The sequence below is a fragment of the Syngnathus floridae genome, chromosome 14, assembly GCF_059516105.1.
Source record: "Syngnathus floridae isolate MCC-2025c chromosome 14, RoL_Sflo_1.0, whole genome shotgun sequence".
Lineage (NCBI taxonomy): Eukaryota > Metazoa > Chordata > Actinopteri > Syngnathiformes > Syngnathidae > Syngnathus > Syngnathus floridae.
In genome coordinates this window covers 9656036-9683937 of record NC_142426.1, presented here as the reverse complement: position 1 = coordinate 9683937, position 27902 = coordinate 9656036, and the positions used below count along the sequence as shown (strand labels likewise).

Below are 27902 nucleotides of genomic sequence, written 5' to 3'. Positions count from 1 at the left end.
AAAGAGTCTCAAAGGGCTTCACATAGCCAAAAAATTGACAATTATTCTCAAAGCATCCCCTGATCATAAGCTCCCAAAAGGGCAAGGAAAAACTCAAAAAAACCCTGCCAGGGGAAAATGAGAAACCTTGAGACAGAGGAAATAGGATCATTTCACCAGAGTTTCTGTATGTGTTGTTTGGACCAGGGGTCCCAAACCACAAAACTATTTGGTACCACAGAGAGACTGAACCAAAACAACAACTATTAACTATTGACCTCTTTTGGGTCACGAGTGAACTTCAGCCTAGCTCGGCGCTAACCGGTTGCAAGGTACATAAAGAGAAACAGAAGGATACAAACTCATTCACCCAAATTGAAGAACAGTTCTTACTAAACCTAGAACAATTTTTTGGGAAATGCACAACTTGTTTCCAAATTGATTGGCATTAATTTCCCATTCATTTCCCACGCTGAATAAGTTTTGTTTCTTATTTAATAAATCGGTTTTTGTATTTAATACTACAAGTGGACGTTATAGAAATGTTTTTTCTTATTACCGCAGATCATTACTTTTTATATTATTTATAACTTTTAGACTATAAAAAAAATATATTGATTACTTTTTCCTCCATAGAGGTCAAATTCAGTTTCTCCCTAAAGAACTTCTCAGTCACAAGGACACATGGTGAAGAATTCTACATATATATAAAAAGATTGTACGTTTACTCAACATATTATTCTTGTAAATGATAACATAGCAACCCAATGCCAGGTCACTTTAGACCCATGTTGCGCTTCAAAGGGTTTTAAAGCAAACATCAATAACCCATATGGAATTATTGAATCCCTGCAGAAGACAGGAAACGTGAGCCCATGGCGCTTTGTCCATCTCAAATCCTCATCTCCGTTGCCATGGCAGAGAAGTGTGATTACAACACAGGCTAACCAACATGGCTGATGATATTGACTTCCTGTCTGGTTCATGCAAACAGGATGTGACAGATTTAATTTGTTTGTCAGCCCACCTTAATTTCAACAGAAGGCTAGAGGTGGGAGAGAGAGGCACAAACGTGGCGAGGTGAAGAGTGAGGGAGATTTGGCTGCTGATTGGCTTCCTTGCAATTAAGTTGAATGCACAGCCTGTCAGTTGCAGGGGAGTGTCAGCTTTTAAAGGACAAGGCAGTTTTGCACATAGTGCCTGGTTGTAGCTCAATTTTTCTATTTTGCAAAAAAATCTTTGCAAAGATTAGTACGGGACGTGGCCATTTTACATGTGTATAAAAATCCAAAATCTTCAGGGATTGACAAATCAAAAAATCAAAATGAATGTGCCAACCAAGGATGCACTTTGACGCACAAAAAAAAATCAAAAGGGACCAAGAAAAGGGAAATTGCAGACATTGGAAAGAGGAAGAGGAAGAAACCAGAAGCTGAGCGATGTGATGATGGTGATTTGAAAAGATGGAGCTTGTACCAGACAGACATTCTCTTCTTGTCTTTGTCTGCGAGACAATTGTGATGGCAGCAACGAGTGAGTGTGACAGTGAATACAGAAGGCTGTATTATTGTTTAAATCATTGATCGCTCCCTCTCTCTCTATCAATCTTCACTGTCCTTTTCCACTTTCCAATCTTTGCCTTTTTTTTTTTTAAATCCTCAAGATGTTTGTCAGTCACACTTGCATCTGTTCTTATCTTTTCACCCTTGTATTTCCAAGGTGTGAGAATTAAACCCACAACTCTTCCCACTTTCACTGGTGATAAACGACAGTATCAAAGAGGGGAAAGCTTCCAAAAATAAACTGCATACTACAAGTCCTTCATTGATCACATGAACATAAAGTTTCAAATACACAAGTGCAAACACATCAATAGTCTTTTAAATGTACAGTCTTACATATTAATCAGTCTAAAACCACAATGAATTCATCTGTGAAAAAAACTGAGGGCTACTCACCAGTGCATGTCTGCACTTCCCCATGCACCCATAGTCTCGAGCAGCGTACCTGGTTACTCAATTTCTACCTGGTGGAAGCTGCCCACAGGTGCACTTGGTTGGCCTAACTACTGCCCACACAACCCGGTCGACGCCACCCTCTTGTGTTCAAACCAAAACGTGCACTGAGAGGTAAATAAATGAGTAAGGGAGTGATAGGTGCAAGTGAAAGGCCAAAATGAATTTAAGGTATGAAGCATTTTGATGCTCAAATAAAAAGTAGCAAAAGAAAAACAGGTTTGATTGTAAAATCCAGATAAATCTCTTTCAAGAGGGCGAGCTGCACATTTTTAAAATAACTTGACAGCTAACCATGTTCAACTAGGAGGGCACCATATAAAATATTGGCTTGGGCACCACATTGGTTTCAGACTGGCCCTGGTCACATGGTACTATTTTCTGAATATAATATTTAATTACTTTATTGCGGGTAGTCAAATGATAAGGTAAAATTTAAAATAATACATTTGAATAGTATAGTAGTTCTGGCCATTTGATGTTTACTTTCTAAATTTCTCTGTTTGAATGAACTTAAGGCATTTACATTCCTTTAAGGACACAGTTCCAAAGCTGTGGTTCTGGTTTGTTGTGGCAGCAATGCTTGTCTTGGCAGGAAAATGGCCAGCGCTGAGGTCGAGTGACAGCCCAATGAACAGACATACTCTCCTCAAGGCGTAGCAGTCAGGGGGGAGGGAGTCTGTATGTGTGTGTTTGAGATGGTGTGAAGCAGGCAAGGGTGACAGTGACGTGACACTGGTGAAATAATTATGAGTCCAAAACAGGGCTGACAGGGAGCAGCCCGTGCCCTTCAACTATCTGTCAAGTGTCATTAACATGGAGTGCTGATACACCACTGAAGGGGGGGAAGGAGGGGGCGCCTACGCAAGGGGACACTGCCAAAATCATCAATTGTGATTCATTTAAAGTCAACTTATTTAACATCAAATTGAATCATGCAGATCCTGCTTTTGGTAAACTCGACAGAGCTCATTCCCATAATATTCAGAAAAAAATCAGCATTGAAGACTTAGAAGCTGTGAGCAGAGACAAAAAAAATCTGTGACAGAAAGCAAATATCATAATGGCAATTGAACAGATCGAGTAATAAAAACAAAAACGACCCATCATGATAAGTGTGCTCAACAGATCTCTTCTCAACAGGAAGTACATCACTTTTGAAAAGATAAGAATGGCCTCTTGCAGCAGTATATTTAGAAATAAATCTTACATGCTGCCCTGGGAGACTCTTAAAGAGGAAATCTGAGACAGAGGGTTAAAGAGATATTCAACAAGAAACTTGTAAGATGTTGATTTATGGACAGGACAATGCCAAAGTTGATCGAAATAAAGAAAGAAACAAAAACAAATAAAAAGTGATTTTTATGACACATCGGAAATCCTTGGAAGACACTTGAACGGATTTTATTCGGTTATGGCTTTGGGCTGAGCCGCTACATATATTTTTGTTTTATGGACAGACTCAAGAGCAAAGACACAGGCTAGTTTAGCGAATCCTCTCACCTTGTTGGTTGGGTGAGAGAGGTAAACATTTGATCTGATACCTTCTGATAAGGTTGCAATCATGATTCCTAGCATGCCTTAACACATGGACAATATTGTCACTTCGTCTTGAGCTTTCTTACAAAGATGTTCAGTAAGATTTAGATCACGGCTTTTAAGAATAGGTGGGTGTTGTCAACTCTGAGTTTTAGGTCTTTAGCATTTTAAAGGACCCATTTGAGACCATGGACCCTAATTTCTGAGTTTTCGTCCTTTTGGTATTTTTCGCTGATAGAATTAAAAGTAACGTCTTGAGATTCTATTGTACTCTTCACACTGTGTTCGGGAATATTTGTAGATTATAGCAGAATTTGTGTGGCCTGAAAACTAGTCATCATTATAAAATTAATTGCGCCTGGCACTTGGATCTTGACACTGAACATGTGATGGTTGTTACGTCTCACAACTGTGTGAGACGACTCAATCGCACACTCCTTTTATACAGTATCTCTTTCAATCTCTCACACACATGGTAATCGTCCTCTCTCATTTGCATCCTAATGATTTCACTCTTCCTTTTTAGTCCTTGTCCGGTCCCTCCATTAAGTTGTCTGCCACTCATTCTCTTTGTGTCTCTGACTGCTGACTTTTCTGGCTCAGTGTCTGATGTAGGTTATTTATGGAGGTTATTATTTGGTACCATGAGGTAAAATATCAATTGGTATGTCTACCATCAAAATTATGCTGAAGTGGGTTAAAAACAACAAATAAAAAAATTGTTTCTTCAACTTATTTAATTGTCTCTGCACTGATAGACGAATCGGAATCATTAAATAAACAACTAGTTTCATTCTAATAGTGCAACGCGAGTTGGTAAGTGCATTTTCCAAACTGCGTAATTAATTTTTATTTTTGGTATTTATTTGTTGTCCCTTTCAATGTGACTCAGCTGGGCGGGAGAGCGGTGATTTAGTGCCCTCCATTGACGAGCCGCCACTGCTAACATTAACATCACATATGCCTGCTCCAATGATATTAAATTTAATTGTGGACTTGTAAAGTTTGCTCTGGATCCAGGATGTCTTTATACATGGCTGCATTTCATTTTCAGTCCTGTCATACAGAACTGGTCGGTGGACTGGTGCAGAGATGCTTGTCCTTCTGGAATGCTGCAGCTCTGGTAGTTTTACCATCCTTGATCACTACCCCGAAGAAGGCCCTTTTCCTGCAAATGCTCAATTTAGATGAGCAGACAGCTCTGGTAGGAGTCCTGGTAGTTCAGAACTTCTTCCATTTATCTGACATCATTGATCTGTCGCTCCAGATAATCCTGTCTCTGGGGTCAACCGACAATTCCTTTGACTTCATGCTTGGTTGGTTGGTGCTCTGACATTCACTGTCAATTGTGAGAGCCATGTGCTGTAGGCAAGTGTGTAAAGAAAGAAAGAAAGAAAGAAAGAAAGAAAGAAAGAAAGAAAGAAAGAAAGAAAGAAAGAAAGAACACCATTTGATATCTTTTGATATCACAGGGCTAGTAATTAATACTCCCAGTTTAACTGTCTACACAGGAAAATAAATGTAATCTCCATGTGGTGATTCTATCTTATACATTAATTTAATTTTTTTGACACAGCCCACGTCAATTTATGAGGAGGGGACTATATTGACTCCTGTGGGTGTTATGCAACATTTTATACACACAGCCATCTGTTATTGTACATGTGTAGACAACAAAATATTGATGCTGTTGAAGAGAAAGAGAGATGATTATGAAAAGATGGGATATTTGTGTGTTCTCACTCTCACTGGAGAGCTAACAAGCAACAAATATACAAACCCAATAAATTAATGGTGTGGATAATTAACTAGGACCGCAGCTTGAGATGCATGAAAGAGCACCAGCCACCATGAAGGAACACACCATTATAGCATGAGCGTGTGTGTGTGTCCGTTAATTGTGGGAAATCTGGTGGGGGGGGGGCATCCTCTTGTAATTGCTAGACCCATGCTGTTCGCAAAAGATTCATGAAGTAATGGGAAGAATCCAGGTAGTTGATTGTGTGTGTGTGTGTGTGTGTGTCTGTGTTTGAGTCTTAACCGTTGTGTAATGTTCATAATGTTGTTACTCAGCCAGCGTTTGTGGGTCTGATGGACCCATTGCATTTTGTGACTTTTAATGCCTCACAGTCAAACACTTTTATGTTAAAATACTGAACAGATGTTTACCTTATCCCAATTGGAAGCAGTATAAACAATACATATGATTAATATTTGTCCTTTACCTTTGTTAGGTCACATTTATAACATCGTGTATTCTGATATATGTTCTTCACAGAAAATGAGCGAAAGTCAGTGAGTCTCAGTTTGAAAAATTAATTAATTGTATCATTTTTATTTTAATAAAAAAATGAAAAGGGGTCCCACAGACCCGAACACAGCACAAGGGTTAAACAAAGTAGTAAAAAAAAGAACAATAAGAAAATATTTTCTTTGTGATTCAAGCGGCCACTACCAGCAACCTGCAAAAAGGCAAAAAAAATCAAATAAGTGTACAAGTGCAGGTGGTGTGAAGAAATGTAATGTGCATGCATTAGAGCAGCCCACAAGCAGATCTTCAAAGCGTTGGACGGACCTCAACGAATTGGCCCATCACACCAGTTCGCAGAGATGGATTCACTGCCGACTCAAAGTGTCCAGCAACGATTGAAAAGGTCACTTATGTCTGTGAAACACCACTCCACATCCTGTGCACTTCAGCCTCTGATCTGAATAGTGTGTGCGCTGTGTGTAATCTGAATAGTAATAAGGCTGCCTGACAGATTGATGCATAACAGCAAGAAGCATGCAGAGCAGGCAGGCCATTTCAGTGTCACCTCCTTTTTATTTTCCAACCGGCTGTGTTCCGTCTGGCCATCTCAGATGTTGATGCTCTGATGCAAGGCTTTGAAAATGGAAAATAACTTTAATCAAAGTTTGATTCTTCATCTCAAAGTAGAGCGTGATTGGATTTGACATTTGAGTTTGAATCAGTCTTATGCGGAGCATTTCAAATTGTAGTCCTCTTCGATAGCTCAGCGTTGTAACTAATGGTTAATTCATTTAGTTGACTTTAACCAAAGATGCTCAATAACGCTTGATACAGAACAGAAATAAGAATATTACATATTTAAATGGGCACGTATATGGTATCATCACTGCTTGATTAGTCAGGAACTATTCGTACGCTAAGTTTAATCTTAATAGCTCATCATCAGCCTGTACTAGTAAAATAAGCATTCACACTCACACCTATCCTACCATGCATGGAATGTGGGAGGAAGCCGGAATAGCCGGAGGATACCCATGCAAGCACGGGAAAGAACGCACAAACTCCACACAGGAAACTCCAGAATCAGATCCTCACCCCTGAACGATAATAATGGTAAAATTTCAGCCGAAATTAAATGTGAACTATTTCCAATAGGGAAAATGTATTTGAAATCTGAGAAGGTTCGGAGGTTGACCAGTGTCCGAGAACACTTTAAAGGTTCCACTTTTTAGTGTATTTATTTTACGTGTCTTCATTGTCATCCTAGATGGAATAAAGTTTGAATTATTTGCTAAAATTGGAATTATAATAGCAGTGAGCAGTGTGACTACTATAAATTTGAGGGAGAGCAGTGCGTTGAGTGCTGGCCTGGCCTTTAGCAACCCTCAGCCTCTGTGAGTATTAAAACTAATATTAAAATGTCTGCCTCCGTCTGCGGTCCTGTACTGATTGCTATCTTAACCCCTGACTGCTGGTGTGCTTGTCGGAGTGGGCACCACAGTCCATTCTGCTACCAAAAAGCCTGAGAGGAGCCACAATTTAATTTTTTTCTGCATGTGATTTCTGGATAATGGGAAGGATAGATAATGTATGCACAGAAGATATTACTATCTGGGCTATAATGCAATGCATACAGACATGCACACACACACATGCACACATTCACATACACACATTTATTTAATCTCTGTGACTGAATGGTACTTTGTGTGAGAGAAGGCAACTTAGAGGACTATTATATTTAAATCATTGTGCCCCCCGATCATGCTCTATCTCTCTCTCTTGCACACGCCTAATCCACTCTGATAGAAATAGCGACATGTCAAATTTAAAAGGACAACTCTTAAATCAAGTTGGGTAGAGACAGGGGGGCAAGTCCGGTGGTTGGAAGAGGAGGACGAAAGGTATGATGGAATTATAAGAAAAAATAATTAAAAAAATTATTTGGCTAGATTGATGGCGATAACTGTAATTGTTGTTGCTCTCAGCTTTCTGACAAAACACCGGCAATGCTGAAGTAAATGAAACTCCTTTCTCTTCAGAGATTATCGTTAAGACAGAAAAAGAAAGATTCTCAAGAGATATAATGATGACACAGATGTGAGATGATTTGCAAAGATTATTGAAAGCGAATGTGTCAAGCACAGAACCCTCACCATTGCCATTCACTTCATTTGGGCCTCAATCGAACATTTTCCTCTTTACCTTTCTTTTGCCTCCTTCTTTGTTCTATATGCTCCTATTTATCACTGTGTGAAGGCTGAAAGAGATATTATTATGGGGTGCTGGGCTGGAGACAGCAGACAGGGGTAGCCACATGGATCGCGTAGTGAGAGAGCGCGCCTAATGACGAGAGGACAGGCTTGGTCAGTGGTCTGTGCTACCTGCTGGGTGTGATAGATGGAGAGCAGAGAGGAAAGAGCAGGGAGGGAGGACGATAGATAGTCTCTTCTCTCCTTGCACATATTTTATTTTATTGTCTCCTCTCCAGTGTGTAACTTTGTTTCATGTCTACCTTGCAAGTGTGGGAGTAGCAAAGACTTTCTAGTTTACCACAGGTGAGTGTGTGAGTTGCAAGAAAGGGCCCCATTCATGTATGTTATTTACATTATTCCACAAATTAATTGTATTATTAATAATAATAATAAATAATAATACATTATATATTATAATATATGATAAGATGCTATTATTTATTATTATTATGAATGAACCATAGAAATAACGGCAGAAGTAAACAAATTATTATATATATATATATATATATAAAATAATTTGTTTACTACTGCCGTTGTTTCTATGGTTACCAAAGAGTATCAGACTAAATTTCCTTACATTTTCTTGATATGGTAATTTATGCAAGACAATTACATGCTTTCAACATAATACTACATTCATAAGGAGCTTGTAATGAGAAGCCATTTCTGCATGTGTTTTTGTTACTGGTAACGAAAGAGCTGGAAAATAGAAATAAATTGCAATCATTATCCTTGATGAGTCATAATCATAAATATTTGATATCAAACTGTAATTCTCAGCCTCTTCTTTGGGAAGATAGTGGATGGTTTAATTGTGGAGAAAAGCAACATTTATATTCGTTGCTGTTGTGAATAATTGAACTAGGCAAAATTAATTAACTTTGCCATTAATTTAAGATCACCTTCTACACTTTGTGCGTAAAGAAACATATTAATTCTTATGCCCTCACAATGTCTCGCTCTCTCTCTCACACACACACGCACATGCACGCACGCACGCACAGAGATGTGTCTAAAAACAATCTAAGATGAATATAAAGGCTGGATATCAGACTATTCATCACTAGATGATTACCACCTGACAGCAGTAATTGAAAAACACTTATTGGAGTGGTTGGGGAGGAGGGCTGCCTCAGTCCCATCTGACAAAATAACCCTCAGAGGCTAAGAACAGTCTCAGGGTGATGATAAATGGACATATTTTCAAAGCTTCATGATTTCTTTTTTTTTTAAAGACCAAGCATCCTGCTACAAGGAAAATGACCCTGTTAAGATATTTACATGTATCTGACTGGACTATATTTTGCAATGCATTAGCAGAATGAGTCCTTTTTGGCACGCTGGTCTGCATATGTTTGTCTGTGTAAACTTTACACCAAATATAAAATGTGTAATTCTGGGTCATTAGGTTCCACTGCAATGAACTTTATTGTTATTTTTTTTATCATGCAGGAACTTACAATATCTTGAAGTGGAGACTAAAACTAAATCGGAAGAAAATGGAAACAAATAATCTGTCCCTGTTAACCCAAACCTTTAATTGTACACTCAATTTAACAAGTAACATTTTATTATGCATAACTGTTATGCATTGCTTAGAATATGTTAATCACATTTAATAATAAACCTCCTGTCCATTTTCTTGGCAGCTTGTCTTTTAGAATCTGTTCTGCAATGTTAGCCTGAACACATTCACAAATTTACCATCCCAAAAAAATTGGTCACCCTTCCAGACAAGTTGCAGACCATGAAAAACAAATAGAATTGACTTCAAACAAGACGAATAATGACACAGAATATGGCAATATTCTGTGGGAGGCAGGATCACACCTTAAAAGACTTTGACCACTATTACTTTAGTCTAGGAAGATATATCATAAGACAATGCAACAAATGTCCTTTGTTGACATATGAGCCACTGCTACCACTCTGATCATGCCATACCATTCCTCTCTTATCGTTTTTTTGCCTTTGTCTCTGATATACACGGTTTGATGTATTTCTCATCAGTTTCCACCGTCTTTGGGGGAACCTGACAGACATCTTTGATCTGTGATAACGAGCATCTCCATGTCAAATTACAACTAAACAAAAAGACAAGAGTGAAACACTTGGTGACACATCTGTATCAAAAGAGATGTCACATCTTCTTTTCGAGATGAGGAAACAATTGATGAAATTCTAGGCAATAGTTTGTCGTAATTATCAATCAATACTTTGGAAAGTCAAATTGAAAAGTCGGATGGAAGCCAAACTATGTTCACCTTGACTTATAAAGTTGATGATTATTATGTAATGTTATGCAACAATAAAAGACATTAAATATTTTCTGTTCACCATCTGCCGTGAGTTCAAACAAATTAAATAGATCTATTTAATTTGTTTGAAATTAGTTATCTGTACCATCGATGCTGACACAACAGACATGGTGAATATCTACGCTACTAAGAAAGGTAAAAATTATGGGATTAGGACAGTTAATGATGCTTGGATGTCAGTGAGAAAGATTCATGTCTTCTGAGATCTCGAGGGGTTGTTAACCCCTCTCGGTCACATCTTGCCCCTTTGTGGTCACAAGGGTCAAGCTGTCTTGAAAATGCTCGTCACCCTACAACGTGAGCCTACAGTTGTAACACTTTGATTATGAATGCAATTTAAAATAGTTGAAGTATGTTGTTAATTGTTTTCCAGATTTTCCACCCTTTTTATGGCTTTTCATACGCCAACAGACCAAAACACCCCTCGCTCCCCCCCTCGTCCCCCGGTACAACTCACCGTTCATTTTCTCTTCTTCGGTGGGCCCATTAGCTGGGTGACCAGTAGAGTGTGACAGGGTGGCCCTGGTCATAGCAACACGGTAACGTGTATTGAGGCTTTCGGATTCATCTGCTGAACAAGAGGAACCAGAGCAGGAGTTTTTCCATTAGCCAGTCCTGCCATGTGCCAAAATACTGACACATAGATGGAGAGAGAGACAGAAAGATGGTGACCCATGAAAAATACAATCACTCTGTCTTTATACATTAATTAGTGTATATTTATTTTAATTGGTAATGCATAACAGGAGGAAAGATTTATAGAGCAGTAAATATATATGAAATATGGAAGAACAATAAATAAAGGAAATTTGCATGTCATTGTTCAAAACATGATTGAGGTGATTCTGTTTTATGAAATTTAAAACATAGGTATTAAAATATTTCAGATTTATATTTTTTTTCATCTTTTTTTATATTTTTGTATTGTTCATAACATTTACATTATTCATTTGAATTTGGTACGTAAGCTAGCCTCCATGATTTTTTGAGAAAGACCAGTTCTTGGAAAGCTCTTCATGCTCAGTAGTTTCCGAGGGTTTGGACAGACCTGCCATAACCGACAGATCAACAAACTATCAAGAGTTAATGCTTTCTCCTGTCCATCACCTCCATCTTCAAACAGGTTCCACTCCTCCATTCTCTGTCACACTCTCCCTGACAATTGCGTTATTTGGCCTTATGGAGGAATATGAAACTCCACAGCGCCACGTCTCAGTGTCGGGCTCAGCAGATATGCCGATTCATTTTGCAGCTGGCGATTTGACAAGCTAGACTGCCCCTCTTGAAAGACGTCATTCAAGCCCTCAACCGACCACCGCTGATCTAACTCCCCTCCCCTTTCTCCTTCTTTACCGTCTTTCCCCATCCCTCGTTTATACTGCTACTCTTCTTGTTGAATTCTGTAAAGCTTTGCTTCTTCAGATTGAATAGGGCTCTTGGCCTGTGACCAAAAAAAAGGCTGAAAGAACCCCCCCCCGACAAAAAAAAAATGAAACCCTTCAAATATCCCTCTGTCTATCACACTCCTTCATAAGGGGAAAAAAAATTGAAGTCCTAAAAATATCAAATTATTGGGTAGCAGAGAGAAGCGAGGGGATGATAAATTTGTGGATATTAGGGCTGGAAAAGCAGAAAAAAAGGAAAGTGCATGAGCAGACATGAGAAGAGACAGAAAGCAAGAGAAATAGAGGTGGAGACGAGATTGGGGCCTCAAGCTGCGGGTGTTTGAGGGGATGACACGGCCGCTAATACAAGTGTTTAAATATTTGATGCAGGCAGGGATAAAGCGGGATCGTCTCGCCACAGAATTGAGTGTCAAGATGAGAATCTATTACAGAGAATGTGTGTGCGTGCTCATGTGTGTGTGTGTGTGTGAATACTAGGCAGCCATGACACTGTGGAGAAGCGGAGGAGAGCCTTGTGTGTGTTGTTGCTACAATCTCCTCAGCACCTCTATTTTCAGTAAAATGCTTTTGGGTTGCACACGCAGATTATTTTTGGAGTAAAGGGGCCATGCTTTTCATAAAACAAAATTAGAGGGTGAAATTAGAAAGGCCATATAAAAGGCCCTTTACGTTTTTAATTTCAAACTGATAAAAACGGAATCAGTTTCGCCGGGGACTTCAGCGTTATAGATGATGAAATTGGAATGTATGGTGCTCATTTACATACAGAATAGAGACAGAAGTGGCATAACAACTTTTTCTGTTGTCGGTGAACCTTAATAAATTCAATTAAGGGGCAACACAACAGGTAGACATTTTTCCCAACAAACTCACAAATTCAATCTCTCAAGACTGAGAGAAGGCTTGTTGCTTGGATAGTGCTGAGAAACCTGCACGCAATCCACCAGTGTGTGTCTGTGTGTGTGTGGGTGCTGTCTAGACGGCTGAGTGACACTTTAACCTGTGTGTAATGAGGGCATGGTAGAACAGTGTTGGGGAACAAAGCTTGTTACTTTTAGTCCAAACACACGGAAACACACCATGCCAGCTTCCACATAGACACTGCAGACAAAAACACACACATTTCATTCAAACAAGCCTTAACTAACACCATGTCAAGGTTGACCAACACCATTGACTCCAATTTCATCAGGCACCGTACTTCAAATATGGGTCGACTCAACCCCATTCCCTTCCACCCCCGCACTTTTCCCATTTTTTTTTTCGTGGTAACCACTGATAAAGCCGTTGATACATTTTAACTTTGCAATTTGAAAAGTCTTCTCAAAGTGCTTTTTTTTTTCCTTTTCACTGGAAATTACACACCTCGAACAAGGTTGTCTTAACAGACAATAACAATGGGGAAAAAATGTTGAAAACAAAAACGCACACACATACTTACCTATGAATACAATGTCACGCATCACCCACCCCTCCCCTTCCCTTGCACATACACACATCCCCTTGATCACCCCACTAGACGGCGTTTCTATGTTCCATGTCGCCACCCTGTCTTGTCACATTTCCTCCTTGTCTGCCACACTGCTCCCGCTCGCTCGCCATCTTCACTCTTTTGTACTCCTTGTCCTCCTATCTACTCTCTCTTCCCCCATCCCTCCATCCAATCAATAAGTGCTGCCACTTCCTTCCACAGCTCAGGAAAAAAACAATTAAAAGGCATCGATCCAGGCGCACGCACTCACACATGGACGTGCATCAATACGCGCAGACACACGCTCAAAACACACACCGGGTAAACATACACACGCTCACGCATGAATATGCAAGTGGGTCTCCTTGACCTTCAAAGACAGAGGAGAGGCAGGTGACTTCATTCTTCATGGGACTGATACTGGACACGCCTCGCCCTTCTTTTCCCTCTCTCGCATTATTACGCATTTATTGACAAGAAGTTATTGTTTGAAACAAAAATGCTAATTTCACTATATACCGTGTTTTCCGCACTATAAGGCACACCGGATTGTAAGGCGCACCTTCAATGAATGGCCCATTTTAAAACTTTGTCCATATATAAGGCGCGCAGGATTATAAGGCGCACCTTCAATGAATGGCCCATTTTAAAACTTTGTCCATATATAAGATATATACATTTGACCCGCGGGCCGGACTTTGGATACGTCTGTTGTAGTGGCTCAAGATTGGTCCATATATAAGGTGCACCTGATTATAAGGCGCACTGTCGGCTTTTGAGAAATTGGAGGTTTATAGGCGGAAAATACGGCAAGAGAAGGTTTTTTTTTTTAACCAATATCTCAATTATTTCTGTATAATAATGGCCACCTTGGAAAGAAAACCATCACCATTATGGAAGTCAAGTCACTTTTACTTAAATAGCATACCAATTCTCAACTGATGTTATCTCCAGACAGTTTGAACATAAAGAATGACCTGCTTCTTGAGATGTAACCGTAACTAACTAACTACCCTTTTCTATGTCTCCCCATCTCACCCAAAGAATCATTTTATGGAGTTTTCCCTTGCTTCCTCAAGTACATTTGGAAAACCTACATATGGAACAACTTTGTAAACCTTTTGAGGTTGATGTTCTGTAAAAAAAATTCTTGAAATCCAAAGATCTTGATCCTCACATTTTGAGGAAGAAGGTATAAAACGAGGCTTGACAAAAAAAGCGAAATCAAACAAGAGGAGATGGAAAGAGCAAATCCCGTTGGGCAAAGCAGTAAGTGAACGAAAGAGGGAGAGAGAGTGTAATAGAGAGGGACAGTGGTCACACTCTGGCTGTTGCTCAATGAGGGAGTGGCCTGTAATGCCACTTCTAATCTGTGTCCACTCGGCCCTGACACACACTCATGCACACGCAGCCTAACCACATCTTCAGAGCTGCCAAGGATTCAGCCACATGAAAAATATTCACACCTCTGGGTCGCCGATTGAAAACCGGGGTTAGAAATGAAATTGTTTTGTTGTTGGACTGTTGTTTTGTCACGGGTGTGTTTCACGTTTTGGCCGGCTGTCACGGTAGGCAGGTGTTCCTCAGGGTCCAGTGGTTTTCTTTTGGTGTGGAAAGTTTGATAAATGACAAGAGAGGAGGACATAGGGAAGGTGAGCGGATGATAGAGAGAGCAAGAAAGCTTGATAAATGAGTGCAAGGTGATGGACTGACTTCAATCCTTTACATCTGAAAAATCAGCTCTTGCGCTTAAATCTTTTAGTGCACCACGACAGGTAGCAAGGTAGAATAAATCCCATTAATACCATTTATTTTTTGATCACTGTCATGGTCACAGCTCACGTCCAGACCATTGCGATCAATTAACATCTTCTCTGATTGGTTCATTTGGTTCACGGCCCAAGAGATCATCTTCTGCTTCTTCTGTCAATCGCCCTTGCTAACTTGCCTGCTCGATTGATTCCCAGTCATCTGAACATAATCCCTTTGCAATTAACCAATTAGCTGTTTAACCAATGTAGCAAACACATAAAGCTAGCCATTCAGGCCTGCTTAAAACTACATTGTGTGTTATTGAGTGTAAAGCCTTGCATTTGTTTAGATGTGTGTATGTGTTGTGCATCTGCGAATGCTGCTCATGCTTGAGCTGAGATATTAGTAACAGGTGGCTAACTGGATCTCTGGGGCTCCATGCACTTCAAATGAAGATCTGTGTTAATTAGGAGAGATGTGTAATTAGTTTACAAGTTTGTGTGTGCATGTGTGCGGTGTGCACATTCTGCTGTGTATCAAGAACATGAGCGTGTTTAATTGCACTACTGTTAATTAAGAAGCTTAATGTTGAGACTTGATCGTTTCACTATATTATCTATCCACTGGCCTCTTTATTAACATGGGTGCTTTTGTCCACGTGTGCGATTCTTTTGTGTTGTGCTGGCTGTGTGTGAGTAAGCTGCATTAGTACATTATTGTGTGTCTCCCTCGATGTGCTGACAGCCATAAACCTGCAGACAAGCATGTCTCTTTCAGCAGAGTCAATTTTACAGCTCAGAGTCACAGTTCTGAACTGACAAATCAATAAAATCAGAGGGAGTTAAATAATTTAGAGCTGGCTCTAATTAGTCTTCTTGTCCTGCACTATGGATTCTTCTACAATATTGATGACAGAGTGCCTGTTTATGGAAGAGATCGGAACGTCGTGCAAGCTTCTTCTCTGCCTTGTTATCAGGCCACAGAATACAAATCAACATTAGATAGCGGGAGCAAGAAATTCTGTTTTTTTTCCATCAAGAAGTGAAAGAATGCATGTAAAATGTAATTCAGTTTTGCAAAATATATTCAGAGTATTTTTGGTGTTTCATTTTTGTGCGTTCTTTGGTTCTCTGGTTGTGTGCACCTGCACATTGAAAACTATTTTATTTTAGTTATACTAACTATACTAACTAACTATTTTCAACTTATCCTGCTAGTAAAAAGATGGCATTGTTTTTAATTAAAGGAAAAAATGTTTTTTCCCTCGAGAATTCTTCTTAACATGGCTCAAAGTACCTCCAGGACCAAAAAGTTCCATAGATAACAGCATATTTCTTTCAATGGTGACATTGGCTCATTTTCGGTCACATGCAGCGTGCCAGCTTTCATCTCGCCCAAAATAATGCTGGGCCGAGGGCAAGTCCAGCTTTCATAAAAATTACAGCTAGTGGGCGGGATCCTGCTTATTACTTTACATTACGTAACCTACACCCCATCTTAAAAAAAAAAATGTTTAATGTTATTTAACGGAAATGGGAAAATCCTTGGATGTAATGTTCCAGTTTACAGTGGTTATTCAATCCTTTTCATGAACAGAAAAAACTGACTTGATATTTTTATGTGAAGCAGACCAACATGCAATTGCAAACACAGAGTAAAAATATTAGTGTAAAAAACACAGAGATGGTCTTCTTATATCACCACTTGTTTGTACTGCATGTGAAAACTATTTTTAATTAGGAAAAAAAGTTAGTCTATCAAAACTGAATATTATTGCTTATCTGCATGTACTATAATAATGTGGCTAGTAAGTATCCTAATAATGACATTTTCGCCTCATTGCTTTGAAACAACGCCCTTGCTTTGTTTGTTATCTGTTGTGCACGTTCTTTCTTTTTGTTTTGTCAATGATATGATTAAATCCCTTCACTAAGCGCAAAATAATTAACAACAATTTGTTTTGAATTGCACTCTGAATCATTCTTTACATTTTAATTCCTCTTTATTTCGCATTCATTTTTTTTCTGCAAGAGTGAGCGTGCGCGTGTTTGTGTGTGGTTGTTATCAGTCACGAGGGGAAACTATCGATCATCTCTTTTAATTACCCCGAGCAAGGCGAGAGGCCTAAATTAACTCCTCTCCTCTCCTCTGGCTGCTGGAAAAGCCATGCATATTTCACGACCGCCGGCCCAATCGTATGTCACTCAGCTCCTCTCCTCTCCGCTGACAAGACAAGACTTATCACAGTTATTTATCTTCACCTTACTCCTTTTTCCTCCTCTCCCCAGTGAGCATGATGTCTGTGTACAAAACAAAAGCGTGACTAATATCCACACCGGGCGCATACGTTTGGACTGAAGCACGCTGATGGTAAACAAAAGCTTGAAACTCAAGTGTCACAAAATCATTTGTGCCGTGAGTGTGACGGTTGTGCTTGTGAAGTGCCAAGCTGTGTGTGTGTGTGTGTACAAGATGTAGAAGTAAAACACTGTGGTACGTTGGCTGCTCACACTGACGGCGGCGTAGATGTTGCCCCCCGTTATTCGGAAACTTGCACAAGGCTATTGTTTTTTCGCTCATGAGTTCTGTCCATACGATATTATGAAATGCTAAATAGGTCGTCGTATTATTACAACACAATCCAGTTTAACTGATCACAACCTGAAATAATTGTCAATTTGTATTGTATATGTGAAGCCCTTTGAGACTGCTTGTGATTTAGGGCTATATAAATAAACTTGACTTAATTATATAGAAACAAGTTGAACATTTAATAAATACTGTAGCGAATAAATATGCGACCCTAATTGGGACAAGCGTCTGTGTGTGTGTGCGTGATAAAATGAGGAAGATTTGTGTTATATTGGCATCTTGACATGGTAAACAAGCCTTACCTACCTGTCTGTCTGCTTTCCGAAAACAAGTCAGTGAGTCAGTCAACTACACAATCAGTCAACCTGTGAGTCAGTGAATTATCCTCCAGCTACTAATGGTCCTTCCTCAATCTAGGACACACACACTCACACACACGTACACACACGTACACATTTTCTATGTAATTTAAATGACTGTCAGGTCAGTGGCAAGAGCAACACCTTGCCACGTTAAAAATGCCAGACGGCTGCCATCGTCACCGCCAACAAGCTGCCCAAACTGTCACACACTCGCACACACACGGACATGCACACACACTCGTTCTACTGTCAGCAAGCACTCCCGATGCATTTACTTAGTGACAGAATTCTAATTAGTGGTCTGGCTTGGTGTCACCTGACTCTGAAGCTGAATTTGGGGGTGGGGGGCAGGAAAGGGAGATTTATAAAGGTGGTAGGGAAATGTGGACAATGGAGATGGAAGGGGAAGCGGACATGGAGGGGGAAGTTGTGGGTGGAAGCGACGCTTGTTGTCAGCTGAGAGGAAGACGGATAAAGTGATGAAGCGGATAAGACAAAAGGTGATAAGAATGAAACTGGAGGAAGGAAAGCATCTGTGGAAAGTTGGATGAAAGGGTATTTTTTTTCTCTGGCTACAGGTCACATTTACATAAAATGAAGCAAAATACCTCCCACAAACCAATCACACAAGCTCCCCTAATTACCACGTGGAATGAGGGTGCTAGAGTTTAACCCTGCGCAGACCCAAACATGATTGCAGCCTCCACCGTGACAAGCCATCTCAGGAGCAGCGAAGGGAAGCAGAGAGGGGCGAAAAAACATTTTTGCTATCATTAAAAATAAACATTGATCCGTGTTAGCACAAAATATCATTTGATCAATCTAGATTGGATTATCACTTATGATACAGTATAATGATTTATGGATATACTTGTCTGGCACTTGAAAAATTAACAGTGGAGCTCTTGTAACATAATAAACTCATGTCACCAACCATCTCATTCTTCTTTATTTCTAAAGCGGTAAATTTAGGTAAGGAATTATTATTTTTACTTTCTTTTTATTTTATCTTTTTCTTTTTAAACCCCATCAAGAAATTCCAAAAGAAGCATTGTGCCTATTTTTTAAATTTACAAAATAATTGCTGCTGGTGTCACTATTGTAAAATTCACTTGTATTATTTGTATTTTTTTATTATTATTATTTAAAACTCTATCCATAAATTCCAAAAAAAGCATTGTGCTTATTTTTTAAATTCACAAAATAATTGCTGCTGGTGTCACTATTGTAAAATTGTATCAGCAGAAATCCTAAAACAGATTTAGTACAGCCACAGAAAATGCACACGCAGTTTAAGAGGCCGGAGCCAAGAGGCTTTTAATCCCATGGAGAGTTCATCCAGCCCCTATTTAGCGAGCTTCCAGAGTAGGATAGTTACATAGGTTACCACCAACTCCTGGGGGTGGCAAGACTAGAGGTCTCAAAAGAGGGTGAGCTTTGGAACTCTGAGTGCAGGATTGAGAGCTCTTCTCTGGGTCAGCCAACCAAGAGGTTCCCCTTCTTCCTGTGCCCACACTCTTTTACTCTTAACTGGGAGAGTGAAGAGTCTCTCCACTTGTCCACCATGCATTTGTCTCTATTCCAGTGAACCTGCATGCATGGCCGACTACGCTTGAGTTCATCCTAGGATTGTTTGACAGAGGGGTTCTTGTAACTCATCATGTCCAAGTTGAAGAACTCTTCAAAGGCCAAGCAACTGTAGAGTGGTCGCCTCTCTCCATCAACCTCCAGACCCTTTTCACTTGTGACGTCAGTAAGGACTGAGCTCACATGCCATAATTTGACAATACAATTTTGAATCCATATCTATTTTGCATGATGGATTGATGGATGGATGGATGGATGGATGGATGGATGGATGGATGGATGGATGGATGGATGGATGGATGGATGGATGGATGGATGGATGGATGGATGGATGGATGGATGCAATTACCAACACACGGACAACTGGACAGATGGACAAAAGGATGGATTAATGGTATTTTCTTGACCGCCAGCAGCTTCGCAGAAACAAGTTTTGTGGGAATGCACTTAACCCATAAACATGTACGTATGTGTCAACGGCAACCCACTTTCAAACAAGCACCGGAACCAACAAAGAGAAATCTCACTCTAAGTGTTATTGTACTGTTACTACACTGTAAACTAGTGAACGAAAAGCTGTGGAAACAGCACACCTTCATGTGTCTTGTGACTTACATCAATAAGATTTATCTCCAGCATGACATGATGTAAAAAGGCAACGAGCACAGAGGAGCTGTATATCACAAAGGACTCATAAAATTGAAGTCATTTGTAGTTTGTTGCCGAGGTTTGCCATGTTGGAACGTGCAGTGACACAACGTGCAGCTGTTGATACATGACGACAATGTTTAGTCATATATCTATGAATTAAGAATTAAAACTTGTTCTGCATCCATCAAATTGCTTCATCTATACAGGTGTAGATCCTTCCAGTAAGACGTTACCAGAATGAGTCTTATTTTTTTTCTCTGCCCTTCTTATATATTCAAGATAGGAAATAAATTGTAACTTCTATCTCACAACTGTAAGAGTTCGAGATTAATTCAACATGTGCTTCGCTTTAACTGCAAAGGTTAAACTCACCATCATCCAACTTCCTCACGAACAATCACAGGAACATATTTGAAAAGTATCTCCAAAGACTTAATGAGTAGCTCTTACAACGGGCTTCCTTATTTGTTCTTTCTCAATGCTTAACACCAATAACATTTGCAAGGATGGTGATCAGGGAAAGAAATATTGGCATTAAGCTAATTCTTGAACATTTTATACGAGCTCCCTCTCCCTCTAATTGTTCCCAGAAGGCCATGCACTTGCTGAAACAGTTGTTCCAGCCATGAGGCAACATCATTAATGGTGCACTGGCAACAACAATCTCGACATTATGATCCATAAATACAGACACTAAAAAAAAAGGAACAGATAAAGAGTGTGGTGTAGAGGGGCATAACACAAGTAGACCTCAGTGAATTACACTTAGCTCCATCTAATCTATTCATCTGGGGGCGATCCAGAATGCCTTGCTGTCTATGAATTATAGAAATGAGCTTGTAATAGAGCGATAAACATATTTTCCGTGGAAAGCCACAGAGGCTGGATGATTAGCATAGCGTGTATCTGTTCTCTATTCACCAGTATGATTAACTCAAATGTTTGTTTGTTTGTTTACATATATTACATGTGTGTGTATTTGTGTATGTGCACTTTAACCTGTGTGTAGATATTTTTTTCAGGTTATAGTTTTTTGTATATTTTGTAATGCATTTTTTTGTAAAGGACATTAAAATGCTTGACATTGAAATTTAACTAAATTGATGATCTTATTAAATTGCACTAATAATGTTGATTAACTCATGTATCATTCAGGTTTTTATTCTGATCAATAAAGGTTAATTAATTGGGAAAAATGTAGAAGAAGAGATGTTCTGCTCAGGGAAATGTAGAGACATTTTTGAATGCTCACTTCAGTTAATAAATAATAAATAAATCTCAGACGGGTTTCCAGCAAATTACAGCGAAGGGATATGACTATCAGGATCTAAGGATGGACTTCCTCAATGCATTGGTTGTGGGAAAATCTGCTCAAAATATAAGAAATCAAACCAAGACAAAGACCAAGAGTCCAATATCCTGAAGAAATGGACTTACTGAAGTCCATGTGAACCAAACATCTGCTCAAATTGTACTGAGACTGGAAACAAAAAAAAAAAAGGTGTATGAGGTCATAGAGTGAATAAAGGTGAGTAGTTTGAGTGTTTTGAGAATGCAGGAACTTATTTCTTTTTCTGTCAGCTTCATGGTTGACTGGCAATTAGCTCAGTGGATAAAATGACCAAACGATGAATCAATGATTGGACAGGCATTTATTAAAATGTTATTCTGCAGACTGACGATGGTGTGGGTGCAATCTCTAATGAGGGCAATTTCTGTAGATACAGTATCAAGACTTTAATGAAGTCTAAACCTTTATGTGCAACTATTAGTATAAGATCTCTACACCACACCATAATGGAAATACATGTCTCTCTCTTATTTCCTTCCCCCTTCCTCCTTTGCAAGGCTGGCTTATTAGCAAGCTGCTTCTTGTCACTCCCAGACTCAGTTATTCTTATGTTTGTCTTGTAAGTAAGTTTGTGTGTCCAGTGGGTGCGCAGTGGGAGCCACTTCGCCTGGCCATCATCAACACAACATCTCTCCATAGTTTGGGTCTAATGAGCGTGACACAACCGCTAATGACGAATCTCTGTGTGTACTTGTGTGTGTTGTTGTGTACATTAAATGTCTATGCTTTAAGCAACTAAAGTGCTAGTTAGCAGTAGGGTTGTATCTCAGGAGCTGGTTTTGATTCGATGCGTGCCTGATGTGAGGCATGAAGGGTCGTCGGGTCAGGCCAATTAGTTCCTTGTTGAGAGATTTGTGCTCTTTGATTCCCATATTCCAAAGGGTAGCTAGGTTCCAACACTTCTGCACAGGGGGTTAGTGAACGCCGTTTAAGGAGGTGTTAATTGTGGCATGTTATTTAGACCAGCCAGGGATGTTTATACTGGACGTCTCTGCAATACAGTATGTGTGTTGCATGTGGCCTAAGTTGGAATGCATTTCAAAATGCATGAATCTTGCAGCACAACTAAAAGTATTCTACCACTTGGTACCTTTCATTAACTATTTTACCCTCGTTTACAATTAATGGCTGAATTAAATTTAATGTATTTAGGTTTTGTCTATCAATATTAATTTAAATCAGCCTGCCTGCCCGTCATCCCACCTTGGAACCGAAATCCTTCAAATTTAAATCTCGACAAATAATCATTTAAAAAAAAATCACGATATTCACCAAATTATGTCTATGATTTAATTTTGAATTACAAAGTTCAACACATTTTTTAATAATAATAATAATAATAAGGTGTCAAAAAACAGACTATTCATCAAATTATGTCTATAATTTAATTTTGAATTCCAATGGTCAACACATTTTTATACTTATAATAATAGTAATAATAATAATAATGACATAATAATAATAATAATAAAGTGTCAATAGAATGGAATATGGCATTATTTATAAATTAAGGGTGCGGTTTGGTGACTAGTGGGATATTTTTCTGAAACATCATACCCATAACAAGCTTCACCAAGATTTTGGACTCCCAAGAAATCACTGGAAGAAATTCAGAGGCTCTGTCATCTGTAAACAGCCATTTTCCACAAAATGAAAATTGGTGTGCTCCTTCTTCTTGTGGGTGTTTGTGTGTTGTTGACATGGCATAATTTGCTGCGTGTGATGAAGTATTGAACCTAGCAGTTTCTCACTGGGCTCGTTTAACTTGTCATAAAATATATTCCTTTTATTGCCTTGACCTGGCGGACACACACTCACATAGAGTCAAGCACCCACCCCACCCCCGCTTAATCCACTTCTTCTGGGTTTGGACTTTACTGCTCCCTGTTTGGATGTGTGAGCTGACCAGGATCAATGAATTTTTGTTGACAGCAAAGTGTGAATTTAAACTGCAGGCCAATCCAGGGACTGAGAAGATCGAGATGCCATTGGAAGAGAGAGAGGTTGTCAAGGGAATGGCTGATATATTTAATAGGTTTGCTCTATTTGCTGTTGAGTAACGATTTACAAATCTGCCATGATTCCTGAGAGAGGAAAGTTGCTCACAAATCACTGGATTGGTGTGTTATTATTTGATGAATACATTTTTGGGTATGATAGCATAGTAGAAGCAATACTAGACTGTACAGACAGCAGGAAATGCCCTTAAGATGTTTGATATACTGTATATAAATATATATTTTTTATATAAAATATTATCTGGTGGTCAATACTTACATTAGGAAAATAGGAAAATAAATAACACTTATTTTTCCTGTATGTTATGACGAGTGTGTGTATACAAATGTGAGACAAGCTACATTTAGTGAGCTAAGTGAATATAATTAGAATCATCCAAGATACTAAATGTGTAAATTACACATTTGCAACGTGTCGCCTTGCAATGTAACTGTATCTACTCAACCACTACATAAAGACAAAAAAATATTACCACATATAAAAAGATACTCCTTTATCGTACATATTCTTCTTAATCACCGAGATAACCCACCCAACATTACCAATACCACATTTTAGGTTAACCTGACCATTCATTCCTTCTTTCCACTCTCCCTCAGCAGTCACCATTTTGTTTATTTATGCACCAGCTCATAGGCCTTTTGTTTTTAAGCAAGACAAATTGGAAATAATAAAAGTCTGGGCTTACACAGGCCCTATTGCCTGAATGTCAAAAGGCAACGCAGCGGGTTATGAATCATCCAAGTGTTTGTTGAGTATGCAGGGAGTTTTCCCAAAACTCAAAGCGCTACAAAACAAGATAACACAAGAGTGCAATTTTCAGAAAAACAAGAATTGCTTGTCTGTGGAGAATTTCTATTCTAACAAAAATGTATATTAAATGTTCTACATTGTTGTTGTACGATCAATATTATTGTGACAGAGCAAATATAAGAGAACAGTAAAGCATATTAAACACCATAGTGTCTCAAAAATGTTAAGACCGAGCCAGAATCCTTCTGACGTGACTGTACATCTGTAATTTGAGCCTGACATTTCCTCCACTGCCCTCACTTCGGGTCTTAACTGTCCAAATGCTCCTACCGGGTCTCTTGGAGGATAACCCTGGCCATACTCCACATCCTCACAACCAAGATCTCTCTGGATTTAGTCCAGCCTTGGGCCATCACTCTTTTCACTCTGCATCAAATCACTTGATCATAAGTTCTTATCCATGGGTTGCTCCCATCACTCTACATCGATGGGTCTCTACTTTACTTCTTGCCTCTTTTTAACAATAAAATTGAGAGATATGGACCCAGCATGTGGATGTCTATGTGCAACCTGAAGGTCATTCTGGAGAAATTGCACTTTCACTTAATTCCAGGGGTAAACCAGCACCAGAATACGGTGAAGGTTGTGGATCCTAACTCCTGCAGGTTCAGTCTGCAAGATATTTGTAGTTTCCAAATTGACTGCTGCAACATTATTATGGTCAGCCTCCCCTACCTTGCCTTTATAAGTGATAGTGACGAAAAACTGCTGTGTTAGAAATTGGACCAACCCAGGAATTTGGGTCAATTTGACCCAACTTTGGGTTATTTTGGAAAAAAAAAACTGTTGTATAGTTGTGTACAAAATAATGCATTAATGGTTTTGCATAAAGCAACCAGAAAGTTGCATCAAATTACCCAACTTCCTGGGTCGGTCCAATTATTAACCCAAATTGGGGGATTTTTGACCCAGCATTTTTAATGGTGCAGAATTGCATTGATGTGCATATTGAGACCAAGTAATTTTTAATTTGACACTCTTTATAATATATTAGAGTGTGTACAGTGTTGACTACTAATATCAACTTCGATCAAAACATGAAAGAAAGCCGGTCATTTTTTTTAACGTTTTTGTTTTCTTTTAATTGTGTATGCTATTTTATGTTTGTACGGCGACCTTGAGTGCCTTGAAAGGCACCTTATAAATAAAAAGTATTATTATTATTATCATTATTTATTATTATTATTGAAAAGCGTAACAATCTTTTTTGCTGTATTTCTACAGAAAAAACTTCTAAGGTGTGACACCACAGGACTCTAAGAGAACACAGTCTATTTTGTCATCCATCATATTTTGTGAGCATGAATTAATGTGTCGTCTATATCTTGACCAGGCCAGCACATTGTTCTGCTAGGCCAGTCCCTTCTCACTGTGAGTCATCTGTTGTGAGAAAAACAATGCGGAGGTTAGTGAGGGGGATGGCAAGGGAAAGAGAAAGAGTATGGAGAATAGACAGAAAAACAAAAAAAGCCCTGAAGTGTAACTCAATATAGGAGAAAGTGTCATGTTGACAAATGTAACACAGTGTGATCTATTGTGGTGCTTGTTTTACCACACTTATATGCTAAATAGCTGCCTGGCTGAGCAGGCATAAACACAACCTCATAGTAGCCGCTCTATCACTAAGTTCCAATAAAGAGCAAACAACAGCTAAACAACTTGTTTCTGACAGAAAATGAGGGGGATATTAATTTAGTCTTGTTTTCCGTCTCTATTTTTTGTTGCTCGTCCTCACGTCTCTCTCACCCTCAGAGTGGAAACCAATATTTATCCTCATTACTAATTAAACAACAGAAATAAAGAATGCGATGCGGGAAAATTGACGACATTGCTTGTAGACACACACACACACACTCAAGGCATCTTCAGTGTGTGCATGTGTGTGTTTTGTGATGTATGGGCACTTGCTGTAACATCAACCTGCAAGCCATTCATAATGAAAGCAGGTGAATAATAAATGGTTGCTGTCTGGGGCCAAGGAAGGCTATGCTGTGCCCTGGTGGCTGTTTAAAATGAATTGGAATTAGTAGACTAAAATGTTGAGTGTGTGTCGGGGTAAGACAGAGATCGACATTTTAGTTTCTTGGCACAAGGGACAACCATTTATTAGACAACAGCAGAGTTGTGACATAGTGAATTGTGAAAGGAACATGTCACGGGAAGGAAGGTTCCTTTCTTTCTGGATTATAAACATGATTCAGGTCTGGAAATAAATAATGTGATAAATTTATTTGCAAGAAGATATCGTTTCAACTCCGCAGTTCACCAAAATGTAAAAACAAGCCGTAATCTTTGCAACGCCGTTTGATACTACAGAATAAAGGTTATTAGTGTAATTTTAACATTTTCTTTTTCTTCCACTTAAGTGGAGCACATATAAGCTTTTATTGATGAACAGGATGGTGTTCATCTGATTAGACTATAGTACACAAGACTACCCTTAAAATTGCATTGAAATACAACATATCAGTTAAAATCTAATAAAACAATCACCATCACTTACTCACATGCAAAAAATAGTTAATTACTTAGCAGCCTTAGCATAAACCATACAGACAAAAAAAAAAGCACCAAAACAATATATTAAAATTAGTATTGCCTCCAACTGCACTGCTTTCTTCCTGTTATGGGTGTTTGTATTCTCAAAGGAGGATCACAACACAATAAAATAGTAAAAAAACAAAAAGTTGTGCGGCAGAGAAACTTATGTCAAGAATCCTCATTGCTTTTCACCCTATATTACAATTTCCACAAGAGAAGAAAAGAACAAAATAGTCACTGAGGAAAAAAAACTATCATTGAATCAATACTGCCATTAATGAGTCTCATTCTCCAATGAGTGACGGGTAATGAGTAATTCATTACTTATTTATGGACATTTGCATTCGGGGCAACATTGCTTGCCAGAATAATGGTCTTTCTTAGCCACAGAGACAACATATGCAGAAAGACACTATATTGTCCTTCTGAGATATCCACTAATGTCCCATATACTTTGTGCATTGGTGTTGATTTTAACTAGAGGAATGTGTGAGGCCAGGTCATTTGGATTTTAGAATGAATATTGAGCTCCCTCAGCTCATCTGGACTTACATACTGAGTGAGACAAGTAAAACAAAAGGCTCAATTTGACATCCCTCCCTGTGTGCCTGTGCATGTAGTGAGTTAATTATAGACTGATTTTTGGGGGGGTACAGTCAAATCATTCAAACACAGAAATTAAAAAATCAAACCACATATGTAATCTGTTGCTGGTTTTGGCGACATCTGTCATTCACCTATCAAATATTCTTTCTTGCACACACAATCAGGGGCAATGCTGAAAGTTGATGGCCCATGCGGTCATGCGATGTGCATTTGACGTGAGACCCATCTAACCCTTCAGGACAACATCACTGAATGCCAACTTCTGCACGACTGCTCCATGAATAACGGTATGATAGCGACTACATGTACTTTCTTTACTCAAACACAAAGTACTAAAAAAATTCAAGACAACCCGACAAACTCCAGCTGTCATATTACTGCTGGTAAATAA

At 39.0% G+C, this 27902-nt stretch overlaps 1 long non-coding RNA gene across 5 annotated transcripts in view; it reads right to left on the bottom strand.

The window, feature by feature from the left end:
* Positions 1-4537: 4537 nt before the first annotated feature.
* The window catches only part of LOC148387647 (uncharacterized), a 54954-nt gene continuing 31589 nt past the window's right edge, over positions 4538-27902 (bottom strand). The window contains exons 2-4 of one of the 5 annotated variants that reach the window (XR_015862707.1): positions 10818-10993; positions 6350-6417; positions 4538-4895 (exon numbers count right to left, since the gene is read on the bottom strand). This is a non-coding gene — a long non-coding RNA (uncharacterized LOC148387647). Of the gene's footprint in view, positions 4896-5891; positions 5996-6132; positions 6418-10817; positions 10994-27902 lie in introns of those variants that run through there. The other 4 variants (XR_015862706.1, XR_015862708.1, XR_015862709.1 and 1 more) reach the window with 4 other exon arrangements.